Raw genomic sequence first — 10,704 nt, forward strand, 5'->3', positions numbered from 1 at the left:
GCTGTCACATGCATATGTTGTTGTTATGTGCTGTGGAGTCCTACTCAACAACACAACTCGATAACCTGAATACTACTTTATAAAGAAAAGGGAAACTATTAGTATGAAATAAATGGAAACTCAAGCAGAAGTCATTTGTATTCTTTGTAATACTTCTTTAAAAAAAAAAAAAAACTTCCAACATAACATTAGTCTATATAGAAGAATCACATATTTCGCAATCCAGTGATTTTGTTTGTTTGTTTGTTTGTTTAGAACAAACCATTCTCCTTGGAGTTTTTCATTATAAAGCTTTATTTGCTGAACCACTAAAAGTAGTCATCATAGACATTTAAAATACACGTAGGATTTTGTGGCTTTGGAAAATACAGACAGTCCCCAAGATGGCCAAAAATTTACACTGCAAATAGTTTTGCACAATTAAGGTTAGACTTTGACCTGTTCGGTGATCATTATTGAGTCTGGGATTCATATTTAGTTGAATTTGTATGTTTTTTGTTGCATTGTTGTGGTGGTGCATGTGTGTCTGTGTATCTGCGTACCCATATGTGTGTGTTTTCCTGGTACCATTTTCTCGTCCTGAACAAAATTATACGGTGGAACTGTCAAATTACATATTTACTCATATACTAAGGGGTCACCATGAACTTTGTCTTCTACAGCATAATAGTTGTGATCTATGCCTTTCAAAACCATTGAGATTTTGAAGAATCTGTTTGAGTGATATGTCATAGGTGGTAAAGAGTCGAGCAAGACAAAAGCAGGCATCCCATGTGACTTCTAGCCAAGAGCTCAGCAGAGGGAGAATAATGTGATGCTATTTAAGGAGCTCTGGTAGCGTAGTGGTTACGAATCAGGCTGCGAACCTTAAGGTCAGCGGTTCGAAACTACGAGCTGCTCTGCGGGAGAAAGATGAGGCTTTCTACTCCTGTAAAGATTTACACCCCTTGGAAACCCTGTACTGGGTCGCTATGGGTCAGAACCGACTCGATGGCACTTAACAACAACAACAACAACAATTTAAACAGATTGATCTAACAAGGAGCAAAGAGCAACAAGAAGTTCCATCTAGATCTCAATGCTTTCCAGTCCTCCAGCATAATAGTGGTGGAAGAACATGAATGTCGGCATCCCAGTGAATCCAATTCAAGCGCCAGTTCTCCAGCCACGTGACACCAGTTTCATTTTCTAAACTCTGATACCTCAATTGTTGTTGTTGTTAGATGCCATCGAGTTGGTACCGACTCATAGTGACCTTATGCATGGCAGAACAAAACATTGCCCAGTCCTGGGCCAACCTCACAATTGTTGCCACGCTTGAGCCCATTGATGCTGCCACTTTGCCAATCCATCTCACCGGGGGTCTTCCTCTTTTTCTCTGACCCTCCACCTTACATGATATCCTTCTCCAGCGACTGGTCCCTCCTGACAATATGTCCGAAGTATGAGAGACAAAGTTTGGCCATCTCAATTACTCTACTGTAAAATAAAGAGACAAAACAAGTCTTTCATCCAAGTATGTTGTAAGGATTCCAAAGCAGAATACATGTTTGCAAAATCCCTGAATATTCAGTACATGGTAAAATATAGCATACTTTATATTAAAACATAATTTATTAGTTTACAAACTTAAAATTATATGGTTATAATTTTAATGTGCTCTAGGATTGTACTGTCTCATCCTACCTGTTTGATCTCGACCAATAAATAACATCCACATAAATGGAGAAAAAGTTGAAGTTGTCAAAGACTTAATTTTGCTTAGATCCACCATCAACACTCATGGAAGCAGCAGTCAAGAAATCAAATGACATATTGTATTAGGCAGATCTGCTCTACAAGACCTTTTTAAAGTGTTGAAGAACAAAGGTGTCACTTTGAGGACTAAGGTGTGCCTGACCCAAGACACAGTATTTCCATAACCTCATATGCATGTATGTGAAAGTTGGGCAATGAATAAAGAAGATCATGGAAGAATTGATACACTTGAGTTTTGGTACTGGAGGGGCATATTAAAACTGCCAAAAAAACAAAAAAATCTGTGTTTGAAGAATTACAGTCAGAATGCACCTAGAAGCCAGGACAGCCAGATTTTGTCTCTCATACTTCAGCGATATTATCAGGAGAGATCAGTCCCTGGAGAAGAACATCATGCATGGTAAAGTAGAGGGTCAGTGAAAAAGAGGAAGACCCCCAACAAGATGGATAGGTACAGTGGCGGCATTAACAACAACAGTGGTATCATGTGACTGGAGACCAAGGATACTAGTGTCTATTGTATAAATAGGAAACAGACGCTCGAAGGTCTTCAGAGACTACAGAGCCACTGTATTGGAAACGATGGCGCCAACAGTCTAACAGTGGCATTTTCTCACAAACGTATTGTTGCTAGGTACCATCAAGTTGGTTCCGACCCAGAGTAACCCTATGAAGAAAACACTACCTTGTCCTGTGCCATTCTCACGATTGTTTTGTTTGGGCCCCGAATTATGGTCACTGTGACGATTTATTTTGTTAAGGGTCTTCCTCTTTTTTCTCACTGACTCCCTACATTATCAAACATGATACCCTTCACTAGGGACTGGTCCCTCCTGATAACTTGTCCAAAGTACAGGAGATGAAGTTCTTACCACCCTCACTTCTAAGGAGAATTCTGGCTGTTCTTTTTCCAAGAATGATTTATTTGTTCTTTTTGCAATCTATAGTCATTTCAGTATTCTACACTAACACCGTAATTCAAATGCATCCATTGGTTTCCATTCTTCCTTGTTCACCAAGTTATGACTTTTCAAGTCAGTTTACATGACTAAATGATTCATTCAAAATAAATGAAAGAATGTATGGTTTTGGAAATTATTGTACATGTCGATAATTATAATTCATGAATTTTTATAATTGTTTTTTTTTTTTACTTTCAGGTAGAAGCCTAGGGCATTTAGTTAGAACATGCAGAAATTGACTGGAGATTTCAGACCTTTCTAGAAACCAATTTTTCATGAACAATACAATTTTCTTTAGTCCCGTGTGTGTGTGTGTGTGTGTGTGTGTGTGTGTATGGTCATGCTTACAGTGGGTCATTCACTTTAGAAGATGGTTTGCCCATGATGGTAACACAACATAACCTGAATATACCATAAAATAGCTCTAAAGAAAAAATGATTGTCATCAATATTTGAGTTCGTTTGAAAAACTGAAACAAAACAAAAAAAGAAAATCTTTCAATTCCCTGGCATTCTGTTCTTTGAAGAAATGTCTTAAAAAATGACTTCGGCATTTCCCATACTCTTGTTGTCCAGGAAGTCATTTAAAATTTGTAGGATTTGGTTTGTATACCTGAAATGCAGCACTTTTTGTTTCATCTAATTTCTTTCAAGGATATTTGTTTTTAGTCTGTTTCTTACCACTTCTAAATAAAATAAAATATCAGCTCTTTTCATCTGATTCTGGCTGTCCCCAGTATAGGTGTTTTTGAATTAGATAATTTGGAAAGAGCTGTTTTACTGTAGGTATATTCATGCTTGATGAAGTATGGTGGTTGTAGTGGTTGGGAACCATCGAGTTGGTTCCGACTCATAGCAACCTTGTATAAGGTTTCCAGAGCTATCCTCTCTAAGGGAGTAGAAAGCCTCATCTTTCTCCCATGGAGCGACTGGTAAATTCAAACTACTAGCTTTGTAGTTAGCAGCCCAACTCATAATCCACGATGCTACAAGGCTTCTTTGATGAAGTATGCTATTGCTGTTGTTGTTATAGTTAGGTACCATCAGGTTGGTCCCCACCCATAGTGACCCTGTATAGAGTTTCTGAAGAGCAGCTGGTGAGTTTGACTTGCTGACCTTACAGTTCAAACTGACCTTGTGGTCCAGTGTTTCTCTTAGAGTGCCACACCAGGACTTTATGAAGTATCAGATCAGTGAAAAAGAGTAAGAGTCTCAATGACATGCACTGACATGGTTGTTGTTGTTGTTGTGTGCCGTGGAGTCGGTTCCGACTCATAGCGACCCTGTATAGGGTTTATGAGGCTGTAAATCTTTACAGGAGCAGAAAGCCTCATCTTTCTTCCACGGAACAGCTGATAGTTTCAAACTGCTGACTTGCGGCTCACAGCCCGATTTGTAATCACTACGCTACCAGCAGTAACTGTAAGTTCAGGAATAGCAATTATTGTGAAGATGGTGCGGATGGGCCGTGTTTTGTTCTCTTGGACATGAGGTCACTGTGAGTCAGAACCAACTTGAAGACACCTAACAACAACATCAATAAAAATTCACTTTGCTCATACCAGTTGAGAACTATGGAAACTGATTGCAAATTTCCTAAGCTTACTGTGAATTTAAAGTCCTGAGATTTCTCTTCATAGAACATTCTTAATTAGAATAGATCTTTTCCAAGAGAAAACAAAACTTTTCCTATTGTAGGAACATTTCAGATCCAAGGTCTAATATCTGTACAGTGGTAAAATATACTGTTAATTAGTTAGAAATATAATAATAAATAAATACCTGAGACTCCAAAGACCACTGCACATACTTAGAGAAGTTTGACAATCTCACATTAGGAAACCAAATCTACTGTCAGAACCTGGCAAAATGGCTAAATTATAGATATTTAAAAATATGTAGTAACTGAAAATCTGGATAGATGTATTAGATTGCTTGCAAAAGCGGCTAAAAGGATATGTTGTTAAGTGCCATTGAGTTGGTTCTGACCCGTAGCAACCCTGTATAGGGTTTCCAAGGAGCAGCTGGTGAGCTTGAACTGTCAACCTTGCAGTGCAAATGGCTTTGCAGTCTGGTGCATTAACCCACGGCGCCACTCCAGGACTCCGGTTAAAAGAATAGCCCTTCTTTTATCTACACCCTGGTCTTGGCCCCTCTGGATTTAGTCAAGAGGACAATAACAGACTTGAAGCCAGGATAGATTTGGAGCAAGTTGGCACCCAGGGTTCTGGAAACCCTATGAATGAGACATAGCTAATTTGATGGAAGATAACAGACATGTGGTCTAGTCCCGCATCACTTCACATGCCCTTGAACCAATCACCAAAATGACAGTGAGGTCATCCTGGTCTCAGTTGTACCCTCTCAGACAGGAAGAATCACCCATTGGAGATTAACAACTCATTATTGATTTAATCTGCTACGTTTTGGGTGGCTTGTTATACAGCAAAATCTGTTAAATTATCCATAGATACTTGATACTTAAGGATAAAATAGTATGGACAGAGCTGGAATTTCCCAAATCCCCTGTACTACAATTTTACTTTAAACAGAAGAGAGAAATCAGTGTTCAGTAGAGAGAAAACTTGTGTAGAAATCTAGAGTTGGGTTTTTTGTTTTGTTTTAAGAGTTAGGTTTTGATGCTTGCTGTTCCCATAATTATCTACAAGACCTGGAGCAAACTGTGCAAGTTCTCTGCATCTCAGTTGCTTCAGGAATCCTGTCCTTAAATCCCTCATCAAACTGCTTCTGTCTTCCACCATTGCTTCTCCATTTGCCATGCCTTCTCCCTGTGAGTTAATCATGGCACGAGTCCAGCTGTACTTTAGACAGCCAGTACTCTTGGCTCTATTTCTTAAGCTCATATATTCTTTGCATTGAGTTTTAGATTAGTATACTGCAACTGTCTGCTACTTAGAACATTTTACCAGCTTTTAAAACTGGGGAAGAAAGAAAAGTGTATGTGTGCTCATGAGAAAGCGAGCGAGCAAGAGAAGGCCAATATAAACAAACTTTTTTTAATCATCACTCCTTACTCCTAGGCTGGCTTCTTTTCTATTCTCTACATCACTTGGTGGCAACAACGTATTCCTAGGTAGGGGGGAAAAAAGATAGAAACACGATCACTATTCCAGTTACTTCTCACTTCTTTAGTTCCTAAGTCTACCCTGTTATCAATACCTATAGATTGAGCTTTGAAATACCACTCAAATCCATATACTTTTCTCTCACCCCACTATTATTACCTTTCATCAGGTTTTCATCATCTCTTTCCTCAAAACGTTTTCTTTTTCTTTTAACCACGTCTGCTTCTTTCCTTGTTGGGTGCTTTGTAGATGTCACACACGTCTAGAAATTACACTGTTAAATAATCAGTTAAAAACTGACCAGGACTAAATTGCTGGTCCAGAGCTCCAAACCAGAAGGAGAAAGGATAGGGTGATGGAGCTAGGGGGCAGGGGGCTTCCTCAAATAGCCCCCAAACCCAGAAAACAAAGATCCTAAGCTCCTCGACTGGCCAAAGTCAGAGGTTGGGTCCCTGCATCATCCTTAAGGTGTCTCTGGTTATATCACTATCCAGGTAACGTGACCAGTCAGGGGCTGGAAGGGAGGAGCCAGCTGAGTCCAGACACGGACCAAACTAAGTGGGAGGACAGAAAATGGACAGGTCCTATCCAGCTATAGATAAGAGTGCAGCTAAAGCAGGTTGTAGGGCCAGGGGAGGCAAAAATGTATTCTTTAAACATATTTCAGATGACCTCCCTGGCAAAGGTTTGGTCAAAAAACCTCTGTTGAATCAGTTATGTGTATTTGCTATACAACAAAAACACAGTTAAATCATTTCCCACTCCTTCCGGAACAAGACCTCTCAGAGGTGCAGCATCTTCTACAAGCAGGTATTCAGGTTCCTTAACATGTTACAAATGATCTCATTGAACTGGTTTTGATTCTTAATTCAACTTTTCTATGTTTATTTAATATTCATTTTCATATTTTGTCTTTATTGCATTAGATACGACCTTGTAATCTCATGACCACCACATTGAGGCTAAAAGCTAATCATAATTTAAACAAAAGGTTCTGAGCTACAGATATGGAGTGCTGGTGTGGCACTGTGGGCTAAAGCGCTGAACTGCAAAGTTGGTTTCAACAGCAAGGTCGATGGTTCAAGCTCACCAGTTGTTCCTCAGAAACCCTATATAGGGTGGCTATGGGTCGGAACCAACTTGACAACACATAACATCAACAAGCTACAGATATGTATCCCGCAATGTTGTCAGGTGCCCTTCAGCCAATTCTGACTCATAGGAACCCTATACAGAACAAAACAAACACTGCCCAGCGCTGCACGCTCCTCATAGCTGTGACACTTGAGCCCATTGCTACTGCCATGGTGTCAATCCATCTCACTGAGGGTCTTCCTCTTTTTCACTGACCCTCCACTTAACCATGATAACATACACAAAGTATAAGACATTGCATGCCCAGGTAGTTCTGATATAGTCTTTTTAGACTTAGAGGAAGAAGAAAGAGTCTGAGTTCAATTTTCAATAAATTGAGTATCAGATGCCAAAGAGAAATCAAAATGTTGTTGTTGTTGTTAGATGCCATTGAGTCAGAGTGACACACAACAGAACAAAACACTACCTGGTCCTGGGCCAACCTCACAACTGTTGCTATGATTAAATCCATCACTGCTGCCACTGTGCCAATCCATCTCATTGGGGGTTTTCCTCTACTTCTCCGACCTTCCACTTTACCAAACAGGACATCCTTCTGCAGGGACTGATCCCTCCAGATAATATGTCTGAAGTATGAGAGACAAAATCTGGCCATCCTGGTTTCTAATGAGCACTCTGACTGTACTTCATTAAACGCAGATCTGTTTGGCATTTTGGCACGCCATAGTACTTTTAATATTCTCCTCCAACACAATAACTCAAATGCATTAATTCTTCTATGGTCTTTCTTTCTTACTGTCCAAATTTCACATGCATATGAGGTTATTGATAATACCATGGTTTGGATCTGGCACACCTTAGTCATCACGCTGACATCTTTGCTCTGCAACACTGTGAAGAGGTCTCGTGCAGAAGATTTGCATAATGCAAGGCATCCTTTGATTTCTTGACTGCTCCTTACATTGAGTGTTGATGGTTGTTCTAAGCTAAATGAATTCTTTGACAACTTCAATCTTTTCTCCATTTATATATATGTTGTTTATTGGTCCAGTGGTGAGGTTTTTTGTTTTCTTTACATTGAGATGCAATCCATAGTGAAGGCTGTAGTCTTGATCTTCATCAGTACTTTAAGTCCTCTTCACTTCCAGCAAGTAAGGTTACATCATCTGTATGTCACAGATTGTTAATAAGTCATGTTTTCCTTCATAAAATCCAGTTTCTTGAATTATTTGCTCAGCATACGGATTGAATGAGTATAGTGAAAGAAAACAACCCTGTCGCACACCTTTCCTCATTTTAAACCATTGTTCCCTTGTTCTGTTTGAACAACTGCTTCATGAGCACAGTTAAGTGTTCCAGAATACTCATTCTCTGCAATGTTGTCCATAGCTTGTCATGAGTCACACAATCGAAAGCCTTTGTGTAGTCAATAATGCACAGGTCAACATCTTTGTGGAATTTTCTCCTTTCAGCCAAGATCCATCTAACATCAGCAATGATATCCCTCATTCCACATCCTCTTCTGAATCTGGCTTTGACCTCTTGAAGTTCTCTGTTAACTTATGGTTGCATCAATTTTTGAATTAACTGTAGAAAAAATTTTACTTGCATGCAATAATGATACTTATACTGTTCATTGATTTCCACATTTCCTTGAGTTACCACTCTTTGGAATGGGCACAAATATGGATCTCTTTCAGTCAGTTGGCCACGTAGTTGTCTTCCAAATTTCTTGGCATAGATGAGTGAGTGCCTCCAATGCTGCCTCAGTTTGTTGAATGATTTCGATTTATAGTCCATCAACTCCTAGAGCCTTGTTCTTTGACAATGCCTTCAATGTGCCTTGGCCTTCTTCCTTCAGTATAATTGCCTCTTGATCATATGCTGCCTCTTGAAATGGATGACCTTCAACCATTTCTTTCTGGTACAGTGACTCTTTGTTTTCCTCCTCTCTTCTTACGATGTTTTCTGCATCATTCAATAGTTTGCTCATAGAATCCTTCCATATTTCAAGTCGAAGCTTGAATTTTTACTTCAGTTCCTTCAGCTTGAGAAATGCTGAGCAGATTCTTCCCTTTTGGTTTTCTAACTCCAGATTTTTGCACATTTATTTATAATATTTGACTTTGCCTATTCAAGCTGCCTTTAAATTTTTTCTATTCATCTCTTTTACCTCCTCATGTCTTCCATTTTCTTTAGCATCTCTTCAATAGAGAGGAAGTTTCATAGTCTCTTCTGACATCCATTTTGCTCTTTTTCTTCTTTCTTTTCTTCTTAATGACCTTTTGCTTTCTACCTGTAGGATGTTCTTGATGTCATCCCACAACTCCTCTGGTTTTCACGTTTTAGTGTCTAACACATCAATTCTGCTTTTCTGGTGATCTCTAAATTCATGTGGGATATGTTCAACATAATATTTTTGTTCTTTGTGGACTTGTTTTAATTTTCTTCAGCTTCAGCCTGAACTTGCATATGAGCAATTCATGGTCTGTTCCACAGTCTGCCCCTGGCCTGATTTGGGCTGATGATATAGAGCTTTTCCACAGTCTCTTTCCACAGATGTAGTCCATTTGATTTCTGTGTATTCTGTGTGGTGACAACCATGTGTATGTTTGATGTTATGATGTTTAAAAATAGGTGTTTGCAAAGAAAGAGTCCTTTTGTTGTTTTAAGTGCCATTGAGTCAATTCCAACCCATAGCGATCCTGTATTGGGTTTCCAAGGAGTAGCTGGTGAGCTTGAACCACCGACCTTGCTGTTCAAATGACTGCAGTCTTACACATTAGCCCACAGTGCTACACCAGGACTCTGAAAGAGTCATTGGTCTTCAAAAATTCTATCATGCGATCTCCAGTATAATTCTATCACCAACATCGCTTTTCCAACTACTGACCCTTCTTTCTCTTTGTACTCAACCTTTGCATTCCAACCGCTACTAATTATCAATTCATCTTGATTGCATGTTTGATCAATTTCAGACTGAAGAAGTTGGTAGAATTCTTTAATTTCATCATCACTGGCTTTAGTAGTTGGTGCAGAAATTTGGAAAATATTGGCATTAACTGGTCTTCCTTGTAGACATATGGATATTGTCCTATCACAGATAGCATTGTACTGTAAGACAAATCTTGTTTATGTCCCTTTCATTGAAGAATGTACTGCCATTCCTCTTCAATGTATCATTTCCGGCATAGTAAACCATGTCGTTGTCAGATTCAAAATGGCTAATATCAGTCACTTTCAGCTCACTGATGCCTAGGATACTGGTGTTTATGTGTTCTAGTTCATTTTTGACAGTTTCTATTTTTTTGAGATTCTTTCTTCGTACATTCATGCTTTGATTATTGGTGGATGCTTTCAGCTCTTTCCTTTTATATTGACTTTTGCTCCATCATAATCTGAAGATCCAGAAAACATTTCTCCATTCACTTCCTCATAGTCAATTCTAATTTGAGGAGGCAGCTCTTTCCCAGTCATATTTTGAGTGCCTTTCAACCTGAGGGGTTCATCTTCTGGCATTATAGTTAACAATGCAATTCTAAATATATTGTTGTTGTTAGGTGGCATCGAGTCAGTACTGACTCATAGCGACTCTATGCATGACAGAACAAAACACTGCCTATTCCTATGCCAGTCTCAAAATCGTTGCTATATTTGAGCCCATTGCTGCCACCACTGTGGTAATCTTTCTTCCTCTCTTTCTTTAACCCTCCATTTTACCAAACATGACAGCCTTCTCCAGGTACTCATCCCTCCTGACAATATGTCCAAAATATGAGAGACGAAGTCTGGCTATCCTGACT

This window comes from Chrysochloris asiatica, unplaced genomic scaffold (assembly GCF_000296735.1).
Source record: "Chrysochloris asiatica unplaced genomic scaffold, ChrAsi1.0 scaffold00192, whole genome shotgun sequence".
NCBI lineage: Eukaryota > Metazoa > Chordata > Mammalia > Afrosoricida > Chrysochloridae > Chrysochloris > Chrysochloris asiatica.